Source organism: Oxyura jamaicensis, chromosome 2 (assembly GCF_011077185.1).
Source record: "Oxyura jamaicensis isolate SHBP4307 breed ruddy duck chromosome 2, BPBGC_Ojam_1.0, whole genome shotgun sequence".
Taxonomy (NCBI): domain Eukaryota; kingdom Metazoa; phylum Chordata; class Aves; order Anseriformes; family Anatidae; genus Oxyura; species Oxyura jamaicensis.
Window position 1 is genome coordinate 132,197,676 of NC_048894.1, and position 24,758 is coordinate 132,222,433.

General features: G+C 36.1%; 1 protein-coding gene across 2 annotated transcripts in view; it reads right to left on the reverse strand.

Annotated features, from left to right (window-relative positions):
• Window positions 1-24,758, reverse strand: part of MMP16 (matrix metallopeptidase 16) — a 201,544-nt gene that overhangs the window by 151,415 nt on the left and 25,371 nt on the right. The window lies entirely within an intron of this gene.

Genomic DNA, 24,758 nt, shown 5'->3' on the forward strand with positions numbered 1-24,758 from the left:
ACCTCTCTACCCTCAATCACAGAATCACAGAATCACAGAATTTTCTAGGTTGGAAGAGACCTCAAGATCATCAAGTCCAACCTCTGACCTAACACTAACAGTCCCCACTAAACCATATCCCTAAGCTCTACATCTAAACGTCTTCTAAAGACCTCCAGGGATGGTGACTCCACCACTTCCCTGGGCAGCCCGTTCCAGTGCCTAACAACCCTTTCGGTAAAGAAGTTCTTCCTAACATCCAACCTAAAACTCCCCTGGTGCAACTTAAGCCCATTCCCCCTTGTCCTGTCACCAGGCACATGGGAGAACAGACCAACCCCCACCTCGCTACAGCCTCCCTTGAGGTACCTGTACAGAGCGATAAGGTCACCCCTGAGCCTCCTTTTCTCCAGGCTGAACAAGCCCAGCTCCCTCGGCCGCTCCTCGTAAGACTTGTTCTCCAGGCCCCTCAATGGAGTCAACAGCTCTTCACTATTTAGATTCACTTCTGGGTATGCAATAATTATTAAACAGATGCTAAATTCCCCCTATTGTTGTATACCTAGGGTTCAAAGAAGACCACTTCAGTGTTTACTTGACTACTATGATAATTACCACTCCAATTCTCAGTCTTCTAGGCCATTACTAGCTCCTTCTAGGTTATCCACAGGAACTCAGAAACAACACAGGGAGACCTGAGCAACGGAACAACAGGAGTAAATAAAGGGCAGTCACTTGTGCAAATGTTCATACACCTTCGCTTCTGGACATCTAATGAAAAATAGTCTCATGATTCTCCTGGAATTTATGAATTGGGAAGTCTAAATTCCTGTTCAAACTGTAGAGGTCCACATGGCTCTTATGAGAAAGAGTGATTTCAAAACAGTTATATGATACAGGGTTTTCAGTCCCCTTTAAGTTTGTTTTTCTGAAGACCAGTACCTAAGAATCTGACATAAAACCATCTAGTTTTCTGTAACAGTCTAAGATAAACAGCACTCTAGAAAGCTGTATTTTCTGTAAGCTATGATAAATTCATAATTTTACAATTAGTAATATGAAAATGACACAACGGGAATTGTGCTCTCTTTCAAATTTACAGTATAACTGTAATGGTGAAAGTAAAGTAGAGGCCAAAAGAGCAGAGATAATATTTATACATCTGTGTCATTCTTAAATATGTCTGGTGTGTCTCCTCTTCCTTTTGCGTAACGATTACTAAACATTTTATAATTATTTGTTACAGAATAATCATCACCTTGATCTTGGCAATTAACAAAGTTATCATAATATTTTGCATGTAAATTGAGTATCACATAATTCTCACTTTCTAAATCAAAAAGTGATACCACCTTTTTCTACATTCATTTACACTCCTTAAAGTTAATTATTGCAACGTACCCATAAAAGATTGCATAACAGATGTCTCCAATTGCCAGTTGCTTTATAACAAACAAAAACTAACAAAAAAAATTAAATGCATAGTATTTCTTTGACTTTTTAATATTGGATTATGGCAAGTCAAGAAAGTCAAGGTTCTTCTGACAACACACTGCCTCTATTGGCATTCACTTTCTTCTCTTTCCCTCTGAATGGTCTGGGAAACAGTGCCTAGACAACTAACTTCATTAAAAGTGTAACTTAAGCAAGAGAGGGTTTTATCTTTTTATTTGAAAAAATTGATAGCAAGTGTCCTGCAGCTGTCATGAATTAAGTCTAGTACATCATCATCCTGTTTAAAATTCTGACTTTGCTTAATTACAACTGTGGGTAAATCTCTTTTGCATGTGGTTAGCATAAAACATTGATATATATGATCTATAAAATTACAAAGACTTAAAACAACCCTAATAAAATATATTCTCACCTTATGTAAAAGTACTCCCATATATTCAGCTAATTGCCCTAAGTATTTGCAAGATTAGAAACTGTCATTTCCTGTTGTATAAGAAAAAATAACTTTCCCATATAAAGCTACACAACACTAATCTATGGTTAGGAGATTGAGTTTGAAATAATGTTAGTTTCCAAATACAGTGCTAAAGCACTAGAAGCCCACAATTCCCATACCAATTTGTATTTCTACAATCACAGTTTCTCAGTGTTAACACTGTTTTTCTCTCCTCGTTTGTAGTGTAAACACCTTCACTAAAAGTGAGAATTGATTTATTAGCACTCTCCTTAAGTAGATCTAATGCATCTGGAGCATCTCTCTACTGTGAAAGAGCAAAGTAACTCTGAAGACTATTTAGCATCTTTTTCCAAGCTTAAATAAACTCATTTACATGAGCAATGATGCTAGAGATACTGCTTCTATCTGGGACAGACAGTAGACCCGAGAAACTGCTACTGAATACAGAAAACATCTCTCCAAAGGAGACAGACCACTCCAATTTGCTTCAAATATTACTGATGCATAGCAGAACAAGAAGTACCAGTTTGCTCATGCAGTGCTGACAACTTCCTTACACTTAAGTAGGTAGGAACACTTGACAGTAGTAGGCATCTAATTGCAGGAACTGAAAAACGGTCATCTTATGTGACAGGGGAAAGGCAGAAGTAGGGCACAAAAAGAAACAAGAAAATGACATGTCTGGCTGAAGTCAACACCCCTGTGTTTCCCATTAGTACAATATTTCTTTCCATTACAGATTTACTATTGCAAATCAGTGAAGGACGAAATTCCACCAGTGACAAAGTATGAAAAATATATTTTTTTTCTCATTTGCTCATTCTGAGAGGTCCAAATTCACTTCCAAACTCAGAAAATACATTATTCATACTTAATTGAAACACATGCTGCTCTGAGAGCAAAATACTGCTGCAGTATCCAGCACCATACAAACCATTAAGAAGACAGAGATCCCGTTCTTCATACATCCAGTTTACCATTACAATTGTATGTCCCTCTTTAATCTCTAATTAGGTGTTAAAGAAGGATGATGATATATTGTCATATAATGCATCCCTGCAAACACTATCAGTATTCAAATCTTTATTTTTGTTTTTCTTGTATCTGACAGAGTTTAGATTTCCTCTGAATTCAATGGACTGGTTAAGTACTATTTACTGTCTCTTTTGCATAAGATTTAGAGCCACTTCTTTCAGTCTGTTGGTTTCTGTATCCTCAGGTATGCAAACAGTAACATTAAAAACTTATTCTTTCCCTCTAGGCCCTTCACCATTTTTGTAGCCTTTCTCTGGACACTCTCCAATAGTTTCACATCCTTTTTGTACTGTGGTGCCCAGAACTGCACACAGTACTCGAGGTGAGGCTGCAACAGTGCAGAGTAAAGCAGGACAATCACTTCCCTCGACCGTCTAGCAATGCCATGATAGATGCACCCCAGGATATGGTTGGCACTCCTGGCTGCCAGGGCACACTGCTGGCTCATATTCAGCTTGCTATCGACCACAACCCCCAGATTCCTCTCTGTGGGGCTGCCCTCCAGTGGTGCATCCCCCAGTCTGTATGTATAATCTGTTCTCTCTTTAGCTTACTGAAAACCTAGAATATAGTTTTTCTCTTCAAGTGTTTGTCCAATAAGCACACATCTTAAATCAGTTCATTCTTGACAAAAACATCAAAAGCAAGCTCTGTATCACAGATTGGTTCAACTCTACAGAATATGAGTCTGTTGTCATAGAATTACAAACCTAACTGGTTATAAAGCTCCCTCTGTTTAAACAATGGCTGATTACCATGTTTAATTTGGCACTCTCAAGTGCAACTTCTAATCTGACGTTATTTCAGACAAGCAGGATGCTCAGATTCAGCTGCCTCAACTCTAGAACTAGCTCTTCAAGCCTTTTAAATGTCACAGTTAATTAAATATATTTCTCCTTGAAAACGCATTACTATAACAGAGATGATGGCTTACTATTTCTAAAAGGACAAATTGGTAACAAAGAAATCAGGTTCAGCAAAGGAATTTCTAAAATGCACAGAAGTGTTGTTCTCCTGAAAAAGAAAATGAGCAAAAATTGAAATACATAAATAAATAAATAAATAAATAAAATTATCCGGGTAAACAACTTGCTGAAAGTAATTTTAATTGTGAAACATCAAATGAAAGCTATGCTTTGCTTATCCAGAAGCTACGCTCACTCTTTTCTCTCATATTCCAGTAGACATAAATAACCTTTGTCAAGAGAATGTTTCTCTTAAAACTTTCCTACCTCTGCTCTTTCAATTAAGTTCTCCTTGCTTTAATGCTCCTGCTATTTTCTACTAGATTTCTTGCCAGAGAGCTGTTCAGAGTAAATGGTCCTGCCTGCAGAACATCCACACTGCTCCCAATGGGAATCAATCCCGATGGCACTTCATTTCTCTCACATATCTTCCCACACTAGGCAATAGTTTTGTTGTAGAAAAATGAACTCTTACAGCCTTAACAACAGTTATATGCAACATAGGATTCAAATGAACTGTGACCAACACACAGACACACATAAAACCCCAAAATATCAAAGAAATGAAACCCTTTTGGAGACTTAACTATCATATAGTTATAGTATGCAGTACAATAAAATATGCTTGAACTTGACAGCAGTCAAATTTAAAGGGTGGTTCAACTCCAAAATGTGTTTTTCAATGTCTTTTATGAAATTACAATTAAAAATAAATAAAGACCCCCCCAGCCCTTTCCACTCCTTTCCAATTCTCAGCATGGGACAGAGAAAGCTGTTTTCTCTCTAACATCCAGTAATCTTGATCCAATTTGTACATAACAAAATGACAATTATGGCAAGGATCATTTCTCTGGTCTACTGTCCTCATTGGTAAATATGGACATTAATAATTATATTTATTAAAAAAAATTAGTTATCAGATAATATTTACACATCCTATACATATATTAAAATATGTCTGCACTCCACTGCAAATTCTCCAAAGTCTGTGTCAGGTGCAAATCTTGTTTGGAAAAACAAAACAAAACAAAAACAACAACAACAACTAAAATTACACACTGTTTTAAGGTTAGTAACAGCAGTTGTGCTCCAAGGCTGCTGCAGGAAGTGACTGGGAATATTTGACAATGCTCTTCCCTGTAATCACTATGAAGAAATAAGTTCTGGAGAGATTCCATTTTCAATTTCTAAAAACTCACCTTGGATAAAATATTGTTGTATTTCAATTCAGGATTATGTAGCTCTAGCAACATTTAAAAAATAAAATGGAAGTTTATGCTCATAAAATTCAGTAACAATTTGTCACCTGCTCTTGCTACAGAAAGAGTATTATCAGTAAGGGCTGGGTTTACATTACCATACGACTGGTAGTAGGGCAACCAGGACAGTGCTATCAGGATGGATGCTACCTCAGTATGCAAGAGGCTGGAAAAGGAAGACAGGCACATAGCATGTAGGGGCAGAACAGTCAAGCAGCTATGTCATACTTCATTGGATTGCATGCCCCAACTAAAGAGGAAGGCCATACAACTACTTTCACCTGATGGGTAAATACAGGCTCAGTGAGAATACAAATGCTATTTTTAATTTCTGCTTGTATTGTGGTTGTATTACTTTTCTGTATTTTAAAAAAGTATATGGGTACAGTGCACAACATTACCTCCTCACCATAAATCAATGTCTCAATTGAAATATTTATGGATAAAGTATCAGCTGTATTACTAAAAATGTGGTTTTGGCAGCCAATCATTTGACTGCACATAAAGAACTTCTACCATTCATAATATTTTAGGTAGGCAGAGGTTAAATTCTTGATTACCTAATCAAATATCTGCATTTTGCAGTGCTTGGCTATGCCATTAAAGGTGCAACACTGAGTTGTGTCCAAGGTCAACAACTAAAAAAATCAATAATTTAAGTAACGTTCTTGCTCACTTTCCTAAAACCATCCTTCACTTGTGTTTTTAAACAGATCAGGAAGATGGCTAGGTTATGAAAAAGTTCTATTCTCACTGCCAGACGTTTTCAGAAATTTAAATTAGAATATTGGCTTCAGACACCTCAGCATGGCATATCTATTAAGACTTATATAGGTATAACCAGGATCTGCTCAGATATAAGTCATTGTTAAAACACTATCTTCATTAAATGTATCTTAATAGTGCCCGGTATTGTGTATTACAGATATAGCTAATAATGTTTTATAAGGTTATAATTCAGCCATATATTTAAATACTAAGAATGCAGTTTATGTTTTCTATGTCAATCGGTCTGTTTAAAAGGCAGAAAGCTGAGAATTTCTTGTAGTTTTGAAGGTTAGTAGCAGAATGTAGACTGCACAAGTATTTGTGCTCCAAGGCTGTTGTATGTCACTGGGAAGATTCAAGAATTGTTTGTTTAAGGGTCTTGTGGAATATGAAGGGGAAAGAAACAGCTTCAGTCCTGTATCTCACCAAGGGGTGGGTATCACAACTCTTTGTTAAGCAAGACTCAAATAGAATGTAGCAGACATTTTATCTGAGTAACCAAGCAAGAATAAAGCATTTGTTTCAAACTACCTTTCTGAAATTTGCAATTCAGCATAATACAGAAAAGCAAACAACCTCTATAGCCTCAGACATATTAAACATGTATCAATTTAATTGTTTACAAAATGGAGAATAACATCAGCCGTGTACATTGATAAGATAATTGGAAATGTCCACTGATAGGATAATTGGAAATATCTTCCCCTTTTTGTAACTCTCATGTGCTAAGGTACACAAAAAGTTGGAAGCAGCAGGTTTAGTAGTTTGGTGCAAAAAAAATGTTCATAATATTTTTACAAGACCATCTCAGAAGGGAATAATGAAACTTTAGTTTTTTTCAGAACATTCTGAGATCTTTGAATTACTTTATTTAGTGACTTTTAAGGAATTTAAAATTATTTTTTTTTTTCAGATTCTAACATTTCAGTAAGAAAATGTCTCTGTCCTTTTTATTCCATTTCTAAAAGGTTCAGAAAAAAAAAAAAAAAAAAAAAAAGCATAATAAAAGCAGACATGACTGAAAAGCAGTTGCTATGGTTCACTGTGTTTCACAAAGTGCAGAGTGGATAGTAAATGGTAGAAAGAGGACAAGAAGAATAGCTAAAGTGTTCCAAATGGAGAAATTGATGTTTTGTAGTACATGTGAATCTGTTCTGCAGTTATTATTGCTCTGAAGAGGAAAAATTCCACATTTATTTCTTCAGGTTTGAGAAGAAATCTTATCAATTTAGCATAAATACCAACCTCCCCAAGAGGGAGTGTATTTTTATAATACACATTTTTATTACAGATTGCATATCTTTATTATATAATACATAATACATAATATATATATAATATAATATATAATACATAATATGTATTATGTGTTATATATTCATTTTTATATTTTATATGTACATAACATTTAAAATATAGCATATTGGATATATTATCTTTATCTAATAAAGATAATAGTAGATAAATACATTTTATTATGTATGCATATATATGTATTTTCAATAAACTGGCTATTTCACATGCTATCACAATTTCTTATAAGTGCATTCTTACATGTAGAATTCTATGCACTCTTAACTCAGTCTGCAGTCTGCTCCTCTAAAGATTCATGATGAAAATTAGTGGATGTTTCTGTAAAAAAAAAAGTTACCACTTGTTCTGTAAAGTATCTTTAGACCAACTGCAAAACTAAATGGTTAAGCCTAAGAAAGAACCACAAGACTGGTGATTATGTGAAGTAGCTAATTCCCTGCCATATCAACATTAGATTACCATTCTGTAGAGGCTGTGCCTATAGATCTGTTTAAAGAATCCCACAGAAAAAGAACAAAGACCTTTTATTTGAAATTAACATGAGAGGGTGATGTTTTCTTTAAACCAGAGGCTAAGAACAGTCTGTGTATCTCAAAGATCAGTATGTATATCAGTTCTGTTGGAGGTGATATTTACCTTCCTGAATTTCCAAATCACATCAGATCCTAAGGCTCTATACCACTCTTTTCAATCTGCACCATTTCTTCTAAGGTCTCATTCCTGTTCTATAATTTTTTAGGAAAACTTTCATCTCAGAAAGAGTGGTTAAGCATTAGAACAAGTTGCCCAGGGGTCTGGTGTCACCATTCCTGGAGGTGCTTAAAGAAAGGTTTGATGTGGTACTTAGGGACATGGTTGGACTAGATGATCTTACAGGTCTTTTCTGACCTTAATTATTCTATGATTCTATGAAATGGTGTTTCAAACAACAGAAATACATACAGATACATTTCCTAGAATAGTTAACCTTGTCAAAAATGTTACCTATTCCATTATATTGGCACAGTTCTCATATTGGGCACGCATCATACAGAGTCATTTTAAAGATTAAAGTAGAGGTCATTCAGACCAAACCCATTATCCAGCAGAAACGACTTACATTACAGAACTACACATTCTCAGAAATGTAAACAAAGGCAAACTAAGGAAAGCATTTCAAATATCAGCAAATGATTTGAAGGAAATAAAGCTTTTCTCTTCAGCAGTATTCTTAAGAAGATCAATACAAGTTTGTATTTTCCAGTGCATTCCCTGCAACAACCCATTAGAAACTGGAACGTATGGACAAAGAATACACAGAGAACTTTTAACATATTTACACTAATTTATATTTCCTTGATTTGGGAAACATTGATTTTCCTTCTTGTACTCTGAAGAGAAGTGAAATTTGCATGTCTGCATTTGTTTAGCAAGAATTTAAACTCATACAGTGTCTTGGCATTCTCATATATCTTTGCCTCCATACTACCACCATTTAAGTAAAATTTGTGTAGCTCTAGGAAGTGACTGTCTTTTATCCATACCAGCATAACAAGCGAAGAACCAAAAATAATTGTTGTGTACCCCACAAAAATAGTGACTTAAAAAATTCTTAAATAATAATACAATAAAAGAAGAGTAACCCGTCTTAGATAAGGGGAGTCTGAGGACTATAACCCAGCAGAAGATTATACTTGAGAACTAAACCTGGTTTAATGTATTTAGTATTAATAATAAACATATCTTGTGAGACTAATATCTGGCTGAGTTCTGGCTACACTGCAATCAAAGTCTGATCATATTACCTTTGAGGACCTGAGTAAAAGCCTAGAGTTTGTTTCTTGTGCTCCTAATGTAGTAAAGAACACTGCTTCATGTCCTGAAGAGTCTGATTTAAAGTGAGTCAGAGAGACAAAAATGTAAGGAATAACTAGTAAACAACAGTTATATGTCTCAGTGATAAAATTAACCAGACAATAATATTGCATCCATAAATGTTGTAAATGTTGTAAATATATGGAGCAAATGACAAGTTCCCATAAAAACACATAGTTCTAGTTACTTGAAGATCATCTTCAAAGGGATTTGGAAAAGGAAGAATGAATGACTTGGAGGACAATGCCTCCAGTTCTGCTCTTATTACTAAATGAGAAAAAAAGATGTATTTCTGGAGCCATTATTTCCAACTAGAAATCTCATGTGCTTGCCCCTATTTGCCCCTATCTATTAAAAACAAAACAAAAAACACTTTGTCTAAAGAGCCTACCACATCAAAAAGCATAATAAAATCCTCCATGTAATTTAGTTGTTTCAGTAGAAAACTGGAGCTAGTCCAGGGTATTTCACTTTGTTGCAGGAAAGCAGTTGGTCATACATACGGAACTTCAGTCCATTTTTAATTACATATATTTGACTCAGCAAGCAATCTTTTACAGATAGAAAAGTATAGTTTTTTTGAAATAGCAAATCTTAAAGTAATAGCTATATGTAGCTGGTACTGCAGGATTAAACTTCTTCAGTAGCTCATCAGCCACAGTTTAGCCCAGTCAAGTTAAATTAAGGTACAGCTGCCTCTAGCTGATGAGTTCTGCGATAAATAGTGCAGGTTCTCTATTGATGTAATAGGACAAGAAAAAGTAAAGAACAGCATGTTTCTCTTCAGCTTATTTCTATCTCTGGGTCAGCTAAACACAATAGCTTTCTCTCCATCCTTTCCCCAAAACCTTAACTAAACTAATCTCTCAGTAGAAGCTTGCCTATTATAATTTTTTAAACGTGTATCGGTACTCTAATTTATTATTGAAACAGCTTTTGCCAGACCTACCTGTGTCGGGCTTACTTTAACCATTAACCATTTCTCTGTGACCTGCTGTGCCTGAACACAGGCAAGTTATGTTCTGCAGATGCTTCATCCCATATTCTCATTTAAGATGTTACTTCAACAGGTGGGACATGCTTTTAAGAATTGAGAACAAAATAAGGCAGTTAGTGGGACAGTCCATGGAGGATAGAAACAGAAATGTAAATGAAATGGAAGGAATAATAAATACTGTGAGGTAAACTTGAAGAAACAAAGGGAAAGAAAAGGCAAAAGGTTTGGCTACACAGGACAGTTACGAAAGCATTCAGGGCATAAAAAAAAAGGTAAAATTCTGTGGAAAAGGGAGTAAGGTACACAGAGATGGTGGAGGAAAGTGGACAACAGAAAAAGAGAAGAAGGAAAATTAAAAACAGGAAGCCATACTGAGCTGTTTAGTATTTAGAACAAGTTCACCTAAGTCAGCAATTTCTAGGTATTTCTAGTGAAAAAATAGCTATATTTTATTAAAAATATAATAATTATTGTTAGTAATATAATTATTATTGTTATTATTAAAAATTTATTTATTAATTAATCTCTGGATGAGAAAGCAACATCACCTTTTTTGCATCTTTTAATTTTTAAGCACTGCTTTCAGTCCTTACAAAGAATAAGGTTAGTTCTTGACTTAAATATAATGAGTGCCACAAGCGTTCTTCCCCCAGAATATCTTTTCTTTTTAGATCCAAAAAATAGTTCAATTCAAAAGAAATATTATCCAAGAAACTTCTCAAAACTCATGAGCCACACAAAGCTATGTAATACTAATTGGAAATTCAAACAACACCAAAAAAATGGTTAATGAAAACCATAGTGGAATTTGAGAATCACTTGCAACACTTTTCCCCTTTTCTGAAATTTCTTCAAGTTTTTTTTTTTTAAAAAAAAAAAAAAAAAAACAAACAAAAAAAAACAATGAAATCAATGAAATCAGACAAAAAAATGTTTCTAATGTCACATTTCATTAGGCAGTTATTTCTTCCATTTTCAACTACAGCCATGGGAAACAGATATCAAGTCTGTTAACACTGTAGGAAGAAGTATTAGAACCAGACAACTGGTTAGCAGACAGTTCATTGCAATGCCTACCTATAAGGTTTTCAAGCTGATCCACAAATAAATAAATAAATAAATCATGATAATAATAATAATAATAATACATTAAAGATATAATGATAATAATAAAGCAACCTATTTTTTGGCTCCCTACTTATAAAATACCTGACTAGTAATCATATTCTGAACAATTTAAAATAAACATGGATAGATAATTCTGGAAGACTCAAACAGTAAGAGAATTGCTATATAACAGTATTAAATAAAATCCTGCAGCTGCAGTCTCTTATATTGGGCTAATACAAGCATTTCAAGATGCAGATGTAGAAAAAAAAAAAAAGTACAAAAGTACAGTAACACTTAGAACATAAAAGCTCAATACACAAACAGCATGTGGAATGAAAACATACCATTTGTAGAAAGACAATGCTATTTCCTCTTAACAGAATTTACACGCATTTTAAATATCAATGGACACACAACAAAAAAAAAGAAATGAATATCTCAGTGAGAGAGCTTAGCAAAATCAACACTCAATCCAGTCACGCAGAAGACAATAAACTTTAAGTAAGTTATTACTCAGGTTTTACAAATCAGCATTTACATTCATTCACTCACAGAAAAAATGCAAAATATAGTGGGCAACAGCATCAGCCAAGAGTTTAGCTTACCACAGACCATATGGGAGGATGTCCCCATGGACTGTGCATCTTGTACTGGCATGGCATCTGCAGTACATAGTAACACTTTATCTGATGTAATAAGGCCTTCTGCTCTTAGTCATTCTAAGTTATAAAACAAATGATTAAGTGATTTCACCATAAGCAGCCGCATGAAATACTGACAAGGTGGGATAAATATAATGGAGTTATCATTCCATATGCCAGGCAACTTTTTACTGTTATATTAAGAGTTACAGCCAAGCTTATCCTTTTGTTAGAATACTATATTGTTAAAATAATAATAATAATAATAATAATAATAACAATAACATTTAAAAATTGTTAATTCACAAACTGAGTGAAAACTTCTACAGTTCTTTGGTATCTTACAGTGGGTATATTTGTGGACCAATACATCCAATTAAAATATAATAAAATTTATGTAAACTTCATGATATCAATAAATGACTATCATGCTTTGAAAACTGTTAGCTAGAGTGAAGTAACATAACAAGCGCCACCCACAACAAATACAGAATATGTTCATTGCTATGCATTTTCAACAAATATTAAGAGAGCACAGATTTTAACAGCTTGTCATATGAGATGTGTTCACAGAAGTACACATTCAAAAATACTAATAGGTCACAAAAGACTTTAGCAACTTTTGCTATGAGCAGCTTAGAAGAGCTTCAGTCTTTAGAGAGAAGGACTTTCCAGTGGAACAGGTACTCCCTATGGACACTGCCTCCCATTATGTCATTGTGATAGTGTGGTGGTTTTACCATGATAGGCAGTTGAACACCACAACCGCTCTCTCACTCCCCCTCCTAAGATGAGGAGGGGAAGAAGTAAAGGAAAGAACAACTCACGGGTTGAGATAAGGATGATTTAATTAAAGAGGAAATATATGTATATATATATATATATTATTAAGGAAATATTATTATTAATTAAACAATTCAACTAAAGGGAAAAAAGGGAAAGGGGAAGAGGGAGGGGGAAAGGGAATAACTAAACAAAACAAGTAAAGGCTATGTGGAAGTGCAGAGGAAAAGAAATTACTCTCTACTTCCCACAAATGAGCGATGCTTGACCACGTCCTTGAAGCAGGGCCTCAACACACGTAGCCAGTGTTCGGGAGGAGGACAGACGTCTTCACAACGAGAGCCCACCCCTCCCCTCTTCTTCCTTTTTCCACCTTTTATTGCTGAGTGTGACATCACATGGTATGGAATATCCCTTTGGTTGGTTTAGGTCAGCTGCCCTGCTGATGTTTCTTTCTCACTTTTTGCCCACCCCCTTGGAGGGTCAGAGAGAGTCCTGATGCTGTGCCAGCACTTCTCAGCAGCAGACACAACACCGGTGTGATACCACTGCTGTTCTAGCTACAAGTGCAGAGCGCAGCACTGTATGGGCTGCTGCAGGGAAAGTTAACATCCCAGCCAGACCCAGTACAGATAGTTAATAAAAATGCAGTTGATAAGCACTGTCGAAGGAAAAGACATCAAAAGAAAGATGCTTCCCAACAAAGTACCGTACTTCAGTCATAGAAGGATGACATCACTAAAATTTATTGTAATAAAACAAGTATCAGCAGTCCTTTTTTACAGATGTTTTCTCATCAAATACAACCTTTATTTTTCTCTAGCATTAGAATATACATCTAATTATAGAAAGAAAAAGAGAGAATACAAATGCCTTAATTTAAGGAAGAATAGCATACATTTATCTCTTTAACATTCCACAGAAGAAAAAAAAAAAAAGGTAGGGAAACTAGTCTAGATTTACCCCAAGGAACAAAGACACAAAAAGTAAACCATCCAATAGTTCTGGGGCCCATGGGAATCTTAATTAAAAGAGAAAATAATTAGAAAAAAAAATCATGGCATGTTTATTTTAGCAAATTAGTATTTTCAACACATGTTCATCCCTAAAAAAAATTTTGTCTGGGTCTCATCTTATCCTGTCCTGTGCTGAAAGCCCTGAGCAGGACGTGCTCTGGCTTAAGTGACAAACCCAACAATACAGTAAAAATGTCTTCAGCATACTACATCTTCTAAGAGCTCTCTTAATCTGCCTGCATTCAACATAATAATTCTACTGGCAGCTACTGATAAAACTAGCTCAAGATAGGGACACTTTAGAGATTAGTTTTAGAGATTTTGGCAGTGATAGTATGTTCTCAAGCACCATTGATGTTAGTCTCTTGTTTTATTACAACTTCAATTTTAGCATACTATGTCTGCTTTTAAACATTCTTCAGTGAGGACTATTTGACCAAACTGTGTTCCATCAACTACTTGCAATATATATATATATTTCAGAATTTTAAGAGATGGATTACCCAGAAAGCCAAATTTCACACTGTTTTTCATTAAATATTTTATCCTTAAATGCCTTGACTCTCTAATCATATAATTTAACACATAAAGCACATCTCCAACTCCAGTAATCTAATCCTCTTTAAGCAGGCAAAATTCTTTCAGTTTTCTCAACTTTCAGCTTGAAATAAAGATAGCCCTAAAACATATTATATTTTTCACTCCTAGGATTGCCTTTGATTAGTTAACTGCATAGACATCATAATTATTTTTTATGTAATACATATCTACCTAATAGACAATTTCCTATTGTCTGTTTTAGCGCAAATCCAGCAAAACCACTCTGGTTATAAAAGTGATTCTCAAACTTTATACTAGTTCAAATGACAGTCGAATTTGCTCTGAACCTGACTATTGAAGTTCGCTGCTGAGGAGATTATAAAGTTTAAGGATTTCTCACCTGTGAAGCTCTAACAACCTCAACTGGGTCCTGAGCACTAGGCACAAAAATATCATCTCCAAACATTTGCAAGGTAAGGCATCAGCTCTCTGCAATGCTACAGAAGTATGCTTTTTCAAATCTAGTGCTAATGTTCTACCTAAATTTTCATTTGAATGCTAGAATGCTTAAACAGGATTACTTAGAAGAAAGATGTTTTCATGTCTGAAAGCACTGTATGTTACTGCAGATTGTCTAACGTCATTAAAACATGGTGAGGTAGTGGTTACTTCCTGCTTAAAAACTGCAGCTCATTTCCTAGTTATCTTCATGTAAATACGGCCATTCCATAGCTAATTGTCATTACTGAAAAAGTAATAGGTCTTCCTTCAGAACTGGGTTGATATCTAAAGGAATTATATACAAGCTTTTAATAACAAGCCTTAGTTTAATTTTCTCACAAGCCAAGCAAAATGAAACACATCTAGTCAACAAATATAATTACCATGAAATAGGAGAGCAACTCTTTTTTTTACTCCAGCCACTGATCAAGATCTTTTTTCTACTCCAGTACTGATCAAGATCTTTTATCGTCTCTTTCAGCGTGAGCATACGTCTTCATTTTTTTGAAGAATCTCAGAAGAGAATTCAATTCTGAATTGTTAATTACCATAACACTGTCACTGTTGTATGTGAGTGAGGTCATGCAGTAAGAACTAACACTTGTCTCTGGATCGAGGTAGAACAGAAACTCTTGGTTAACAAGTAGGTAAAACAGATAAAGGAATGACAGAGGGTGGAGGGATGGGTGGGGGGAGAAGTAAGAAACGGATTATTCAGATTTTTCCAGCAAGAAGTGACAGACATCAAGCTTCTACTAATCTGTCCTGGCAGGTGGTATTTGTTTGGAAGGTTCAGTGCAGGAAGAAAGAGTCAGGAGTTTCTCCTCCTATTTATTTCGGTTGTCCAAGTGAAGGTAGATTTCACAGGTTCTTGGAAAGAAGCTTTGTATAAAGCTAATTAATGCTGATCCCCACAGATGTTCTGTTTCTTTTCAAGGGCCCACTTGGAACAGCTGTTTCCAAACCTCCCTGACATGGGTGGGTGGATTTTCTATGCACAGACACAGGCATTGACTACAAAACCTCGAGATAACTTCCCATGATAATTCTAGACTGTCAACGAGAAAATAGGACATAACACAAGTGGAAGAATAGACAGACTTGCTTTAATACTGTTGGAGATTGAGATTAACCAACTTCTTCCTTTCTTTTCACCCACTAAGAGTCAAGAGCCCAGCAACCCTGCTATGGAAAGATGAGGAGGTAGAGCATGGTGGAAACAGGAGAGCACTTCAGCAAAAAACATGAGACACATCAACACAGGAAATGGTTTTAATGAAAGTAGACTCAGAATCACAGAATCATCTAGGTTGGAAGAGACCTCCAAGATCACCGAGTCCAGCCTCTGAACTAACACTAACAAGTCCTCCACTAAACCATATCCCTAAGCTCTACATCTAAATGTCTTTTAAAGACCTCCAGGGATGGTGACTCAACCACTTCCCCGGGCAGCCTATTCCAGTGACTAACAACCCGTTCAGTAAAGAAGTTCTTCCTAATATCCAAACTAAACCTCCCCTGGTGCAATTTTAACCCATTCCCCCTCGTCCTGTCAGCAGGCACATGGGAGAATAGACCAACCCGCACCTCACTACAGCCTCCTTTCAGGTACCTGTAGAGTGCAATAAGGTCACCCCTGAGCCTCCTCTTCTCTAGACTGAACAGTCCCAGCTCCCTCAGCCGCTACTCATAAGACTTGTTCTCCAGAGCCTTCAACAGCTTCGTTGCCGTTCTCTGGACTTGCTCCAGCACCTCCATGTCCTTCTTGTAGTGAGGGGCCCAAAACTGAACACAGTACTCGAGGTGCAGCCTCACCAGAGCCGAGTACAGGGGGACAATCACCTCCCTGGACCTGCTGGCCACGCTGTTTCTTATGCAAGCCAGGATGCTGTTGGCCTTCTTGGCCACCTGAGCACACTGCTGGCTCATATTCAGCCGACTATCAACCAATACTCCCAGGTCCTTCTCTGACAGGCAGCTTTCTAACCACACATCTCCCAGCCTGTAGCGCTGTTTGGGGTTGTTGTGCCCCAGGTGCAGGACCCGGCACTTGGCCTTGTTGAACTTCATACCGTTGGCCTCGGCCCATCAGTCCAGCCTATCCAGATCCTCCTGCAGAGCCTTCCTACCCTCGAGCAGATCGACACACACACCTAACTTGATGTCGTCTGCAATCTTACTGAGGGTGCACTCAATCCCCTCCTCTAGATCATCGATAAAGATATTAAAGAGAATTGACCCTAGTAGTGAGCCCTGGGGGACTCCATTAGTGAATGGCCTCCAACTGGATTTAACTCCACCACGACTCTTTGAGCCCGACTACCCAGCCAGTTTCTAGCCCAACGAAGTGTAAGACAGTCCAAACCAAGAGCAGCCAGTTTCTTGAGGAGAATGCAGTGGGAAACAGTGTCAAAAGCCTTACTGAAGTCAAGGTAGACCACATCCACAGCCTTTCCTTCATCCACTAAGCACATCACTTTGTCATAGGAGATCAGGTTCGTCAAGCAGGACCTGCCTTTCATAAGCCCATGCTGACTGGGCCTGATCGCCTTGTTGCCCTGCAAGTGCCGCTTGATGACACTCAATCTGCTCCATGAGCTTCCCTGGCACTGAGGTTAAACTAACAGGCCTATAGTTTCCCAGGTCTACCTTCCGGCCCTACATGTAGATAGGCATCATGTTTGCTAGCTGCGAGTAGACTGGGACCTCCCCTGATAGCCAGAACTGCTGATAAATGATGGAAAGCGGCTTGGCCAGCTCTTCCGCCAGTTCTCTCAGCACCCTTGGATGGATCCCATCAACTTGCATACATCTAAGTGCTGTAGCAGGTCGCCAACCATTTCCTCATGGATTGTGAGGGCCACATTCTGCTCCCCATCCCCTTCCACCAGCTCAGGGACTCCTACTCTTCTTGTATTTCTTCCTGTTTGCCTGAATTTGCATGCAGAGAATCTCTGCGCAGCTATGCTCTTGTTCTGCATAAGTAACAAGCTAAATTCCAAGGTATGTCAGCATGTATTGTTGCACAAGCTAGCTCAAATAGTAGAGGCAGTATAGCTGCGTTATAGAAGAGGTATGCCACAGAAAATGAGACCAACCACTGCATCCTCTTGTGGGAATATATCCTTGGAGAATTACTGGAATCTGACATTAGATTTCTCCTAGATTTTAACTTCCAAGGTGGTATATCTTTTGTTGAGCCTAGTCTGCTTCCTGCCTTTTGAAACACTTTGGATTTTAAGTTTTCCCATCTGTACTGACTTATAAACTAATCCCTTCGTTTGTCGAGGCCCTGGCTACTATCACAGCCTCTTGATTTCTTACCAGTTAAGTTTCAGGCTATTTTGTGACACAATTCATAGTTATCAGGAAACATAATTGCCAGCTTCTGTTCCAAGCTTATTCCATCTACAGTGATTTCCAATATTTTCCTATTCTGTGTTTTACTGAGAAATCTCTAAGCTGTTAGAAATCCCCATAAGTTTTACAGAGTACTTACTTTTTCTGAGCCAGAACAACCAATTGTCACTCATATCCTTCACCCGGAGGCTTCCTCTACATGCTGCACCAAATATTTCACCTTCAAAGACTGTATTTTCACCTTTTGATTTAAAAGTAGTACTCTGGTACTCTGAGGAGCACTTTACACTGCAGGGTGGATGAATTTACAAGTCATATTCCACTAATGTCTACCCTGACATTAGGACCTTCTTTGGCAAGTTTTCAGTCAGTCTGAAAAACGGTGTCTACAAATGTGAATCTTAAATCTACTGAATTATGGAAAGAGATAAGCCTCTTTTTGCATGCATAATTTCCTCTTGCACATTCAATGTTTGTTCATGTTGAAACTGTCCTAATACATCAGATTAGGTTAGGGCATCAGCACTATCATGTTTCTGTCCTTAACTTTATAGTCAATCATAGCATTTTTTTGTTGCTTTTTTTTTTTTTTTTCCCCTAGCAACTTAGCTGGCTGCCACTCAAGATTCCCAAGCCGTAAAATCTATTGTAGGGATACACAAACTCTCATGATTAGAAATTATGAAAAATAAGATGAAAGGATTCTAGAATATGATCAGGAGTACAAGGTTGTGTAGTTATTTCTCTTAAGAAAATTTGGACTTCTGCTATTATGACATAATACTTTCTCAAGACACCGGTATATTTACTCTAAGGATTGCCATGCACATTCAACTTTAAAGAACTTTGACATGCAAGCAGCCTAAAACAAGAGATGTGATGAGATGTCAGTGCCTGTGAAAGAAAAAAAATGCATTGCACTGATTCTTGGAAGCTTGCCTTTCTCACTTAACCTGTGCAGTGTTTGAGTAATATGGGTTTAGCATTATAACTGAGACAAACAGGAGAAGAATCCTTGAAATATTTCCATATCCTAGAAGAAATAGAAAAATTTCTGTATCACCCTAGTTATTTCAAAAAAAAAAAAAAAAAAAAAAAAAAGTATATCTCGCTAACTTACCATCCTATTTTTAAATAGTTTTCTTCTCTTTGGATTCAGTTTCTGACTGACAGCCTTCAATTTATCACAGACTGCTTGTCACACACTTCTTCAAACATTTCAGTATATATGAGGATATATTAGCAGAATAGCAAACAGACCTGGAAATGCCTCAGATATATCTTGACTACTAGTAATGATCAAATTATGCTGAAACTTCCATATCTCCCTTTATTTTTTCATCCTCTCTTTATTTTCCCATCTCAGCCACCATCTCCTCCTCGAACCCCCCAAACAATGCTCTGCCAAAGCTTTTCTATACACAGCCTTTCAGCTTCCAAGCCGTTTTACTTTCTTTGCTTCATACAGATACAGAAGCTTACCTGTCACACAAAACCATCAGAAATGAAAATCAGATATTAAACTATTTGCTTATTTTGACCTGTGGACATACTAATGAATGCACAACTTCAAAATATAATGCAGTAGCTGATATAATAATTATTTTCAAAAAATCAGAGTAACAATGAATATAAAAATATTTTCAGAAACTGCAAAATGTTAGATAGCAATAAAGCTTGCAACTTCAGCACGGATTTACATTTTTGTGAAATCTCTTTTGATAGTATAAGAAAAAGGCTTTGACTCAAAGTTTTTAGACGTGCTGTACTCATTTCTATGGCAACTTAAAGTTTGCTTTCACTTAGAAAATGCAAACCAAGCATGCCTTAAAAAATCTATATAGCCTAATTCAGAAAGAAAAGTACTCAATTCTGACAGTCCCTTATCACATCACAGCAGAAGTGCTTTCCTATGTCCAAGCTACACATCTGACCAAGTAAGCTCAGTAATGAGTGAAAGGAAAAGAAATAGCATGCAGCACTTTATTGGACTCTAAATAGCTTGTTCCCAAGGGGAAGACAGACCCTGAAAACTTTATAATCCAGCTATATAATCACCAAACCTATGAGCTATCTATGCACACATATGCACAACCACAGTCAGACAATCACAATCAAGAACACACAAATAACCGAAAGACGTTCTCAGGTACAGGGATCACCGGCCTTAAAGGATTCTTTTTTCCTCAGAAGAAAGAAGATTCTTTCTTTTGATAAAAATAAAATAAAATAAAATTATAATAATATTAATAAAAGTTATACATCATTCCCATTATGCATTATTTGGAGAAATACTTTTGCCTGAATGTGTTTTTAAGAAACGCTTAGAAGTGACCCTCATTGAAATGAATTTTCTTCATCCTTGAAATGCAATAGGATTATTTTCAGATGAAATAACAAAATTGTCTGGATACATGAGTAAAAGAAAACAATTTTAAAAGCACATACAAGCAGAAATAGGAAAGAAAACAGAAAAAAAAAAAAAAAAAAAAAAAAAATTAAAAAACAAGCCTGAGTATTTTACTGAAATTATCTGTTGCATATTCTTCACTGCAATTGCAAGTTTGTGCCCATATACCTGATGCTGTTCTACACAGAGATTATAGCATAATAAAAATTTTGGTTTGTGGGTTCTTTTAGCATAGCAATTACATCCATAAACCACAACTCCCGATTTAGGTATGGCTGTGACTTCTCTACACTAGGTTATTCATTCTGCTATATCTTTTTAATTTCCTGTTCCAGATCTAGAAATAGAACGATATAGAGCAAATCTACTCTCATGTCAATTATAACAAGCCATACTGCAATTGAATTTGCTACTTTGCCTGTCTCATCAACTGCTAGAAAATAAAGTTACACTGTGAACAACCTGTGATGGACAGTTCCTGGTTTTCATTCTTGATGGCAGTTATGAACATTGTTGGGGTGGAATCTGCTGAAAAAGGGAGATTGCTCCTTTCTTGGGGACGACACTGAGACTCCTCGAAGAGAAAAAGATGAAGGAAAGGAACCTGTATAACAGCAGAAAACTGGGAGCCTGCAACTTCATTGAAAATGTGAAGAAACTATTGCAAAAAATCAGGCCCCAGAGCTGATTGACCTTTTTTTTCCTTTTTTTTTTTTTTTTTTTTTTTTTTCCTCTATGGCCCCACAGAATGGTGCTGACTCAAGAAGTCAGTGAGTTGTCTGGAAGCAAGGTTCAACGACGGGAAGGCATTTGTTTATTAGTCCTTCTTATATCAATTGCCTTCCCTAAGTTGTTTGAATTTTCTTAGAAACTTAACTCATCTAGTTTTATGCTTAGAAAGCCTAGAAATTATTTATTTATTTACTTGTTTATTTAAAAGCCTTCAGGTTTCCTGTGAAGACTTACTTGTAAAGGCAAAGTCTATGAACATCTGTATTGCAGCTGTGGTTGACTTGGGTTCCCATCACACTAAAAAGTAAGTTCTCAAATCAGCCAAGCTTCAAATGCATCTGGCAAAACAAATAAACAAAACCACCACCAAGAAAAAACAGACAATAACAGAATCCAGCAGTATCTAGCACATTAGTCTTGCAACTTCATGGATATGGCCATCAATTCAACAATTCTAAAGGTCTAACTTTAACCTCTGACTGCTGCCAGACAATCACCTACCAGAAGAAAAAAGAAGTGCCACATGAATAATGAGGATAGATTAAATCCAGCTATTTGAAACAAGGGAAGACAAAACCACAGCACCAATCACCCCTTTGCAGCCCCTTTAAGCTACGTTGTCAGTATGTTCTCAAACTGTGACTTTGCTGTACAATCCCCAAGTATTTTTTTCCATTCTTACTATGCCTTAATTTGAATTCAATTAAACTTTTATAAATGTATTTTTGAGATGTTATGCTCTTCAAGTCACCCTGAAGTTGATCACCTCTGATTTTATCAACAGCAACCTGATTGATGTAGAGTGATTTTTGGTGATGCTTGTGCTTATTGTACTGCTAAAACTACACCCCCATTGACAGCAATTTCTGGACCATCACAAACAATCTGGGATTCAGCAGGGCTCTGTCCATAAGCACAAGGTGTGCACTATGTTTTGCTTCCCTTCGTTCTTCCATTTCTTTTACAGCTGTGCCATTCAGACAACCCATTTCAGGCAGCATCTTTTGTCCTGTGGGCTCAACCCCCCTCTGCAGTTTCTACAGAAGCTCAGATGTGTCCTGAGACTCATCCCATGCTGCTCCTTCTCAGTTTTATTTATATAAATGTTCAACTCAATCTGATGGAAAATTCTGGGACAGAATTAAAGTAGTCAGTCTCTAAAGCAGATTCAGTCCACTACACTAATAAACAAGAGTTAAGGTGTCAATTTTAGTCATAATTGACAGTAGAAACTTTTACTTCCATTTATACTGTGTTTTGAAAGCCAAGACTAACTAATATGCAATGTATTTCTTAAATAACGTTGGTTTTAATTGCCTAAAGTAAAGACAATGCATTTCACACTCTTAAATTATGGATTACAGTCTTCTACTTCAGCAGGACTATGAGATCATACAGTTCATTAAATGTTAATTAGGATATCTTCTTGCAGTTTGTCTTTAAATTTAGGGACATGGGACTGAATTCTGCAGGGGGAAAAAAAAAAAAAAAAAAAAAAAAAAAGTGTCCCTTCCCTTGTTTCTAATGTTTGACAAATATAGTAGTGGAATACAGAACTTTGCCTTTGACTTGAACAGCAATTTTCTCTGAGTAAAGATGTATTATGTTGAGCTGACTTATAAAAGTTTTCAGATTCAGAAAACATGTCAGGAAAACATCAGTGAAAATACACTAAGCTAGATTACGGGTTTTAACTGGGAATTTTGCTTGCTCTTATTAAAGCGCAAAATTAATCTCCTGTGGTACAGGTAAAATCACATTATCTTAAAGAAATTCCTCATTAAACACAACTGCAATCTAAAGATGTGCCAAACCTCATAATAATACTGTAAAACACGTTTTGTCCTTGTTCCAGACACCTCTATTTTTAAAACATCAGAAAAAAAAAAAAAAAAAAAAAAAAAATAAAGAAAAAAGTGGAGAATACTCTAAGTTAATACTAAATTATACAGTTAGAACATCCAAAAATTTGTCTTAACTACTAGTAAGGTATTTTTTTAAGCATACTGATTAGAGTTTCTATACCAGTCTTCTAAACATAGTTGAGTCATCCAGCAATAATTTCATCAGAGTAAGGGAAGTACTTTGACCATGACTTGCAAGTGTTTAACAGAGAAGCAAAGATACGGAGTCTGAAATACTTTCTTCAATAGGATCATTAGGATCAGTGGCAAACAGGGAGATTTCAACAATACAGAATGGCACTTGGAGATGCTACTAAAATAGTCAGCTTTACAAAAAGTAATGCTGAATCATCTGAACCCAAAACACATACTATGTTGATGGTAGAATTTATTTTTACTTGTCCAGGTTATTTTGAAAGTCAGAGCTGGAAAAATCCATGACTTATCTCATAAATCACTGCAATTATCAATCAGTAAAATGGTGAAGGGTCCCGCCCTTGAGCAAAGCAGCCATCAGCTTGGATGATCAATGCAAAGCACCAGGACTGATTAAAAAACACTATAAAAATCTAAACATATGTATGCCTGAAAATAAAATATAATATTTACACACTATTACTTCAGAAGCAAATGGAATATGAAAAAAAGCTGTTCCCATCATTTAGTACCTCTTTTTGAATTACAAATTCTCTGAATGATGTTAATGAGATCAGTCTAATGAGATCTTATAATCAATTTCATCTGAAGTGTTGAAATGGCGTTTCAAGGGATTTATTTAATATACAATTGTTTTCACTGTATTCTACAAAGATGCTGTAGATTTTGAAGTCATGTTTTTTGTAATGTTTTTAAAGGGAAACTAAGTATAAACTTAGATGTTTTATTTTTCAGAAGTAAATATAAATGTAATAACAATACCCAGATGTTCCACCTGTCAAAAGTAATATAATCTAAAATAATGGAGTATGTAAACTAGAAATTTTAGCTGTAAGTAACCACCTAACAGCCTTATGTAGAATACCAGTCCCAGACTCAGAATCAGATCTCCCAAGAATAACAAATATTCCTAAAAATAAAGAAAAACAAAGCTAATAAAGAACACGTTAATTAAAAAGAGAGAGAGAGAGAGAGAGAGAAAGAAAGAGAAAATAGTACATGTTGATTATTCACAGGGAATGTGGACTTTATAATCCCCTGTAGTTAGAAATCTGTTTCCTCCCTGCTGAAGAAGTTCTTCTGAAAAAGCAATGCTTTTTTTTTTAGATCGTTACCTGTCTGCCTTTGAAATACACTGTGCATCCTTACAGTGACTTTGTTAGCTCTTCAGATTCTTGTATTCTCTAGATAACAACTGAACACTGTATTTACTAATTCATCTTTATTTGCAGCTGGCAGATGCAAAGATGTTGGATATACTCAGGAGACTTTGACATGTGACTTCTTGAAACATAGAGGATTTACAATTTTTCCTTTAGCAAACCGTTCCATGTTTTATTTCAAGAAATGTGAGTCCCAAGGCAAAATGAGGTTATTAGACTGACTTACTCTCTTTCAAAATAAGGATTTAATGGCTAACATGCAGCTTTATACTTCTAACCTTAGCTAGCTAAGACTTTGGTTTAGTTGAAGTTACTTCTGGTTAAGACAAAAGCAATGTGTGAGGGGACAGAGGAATCTC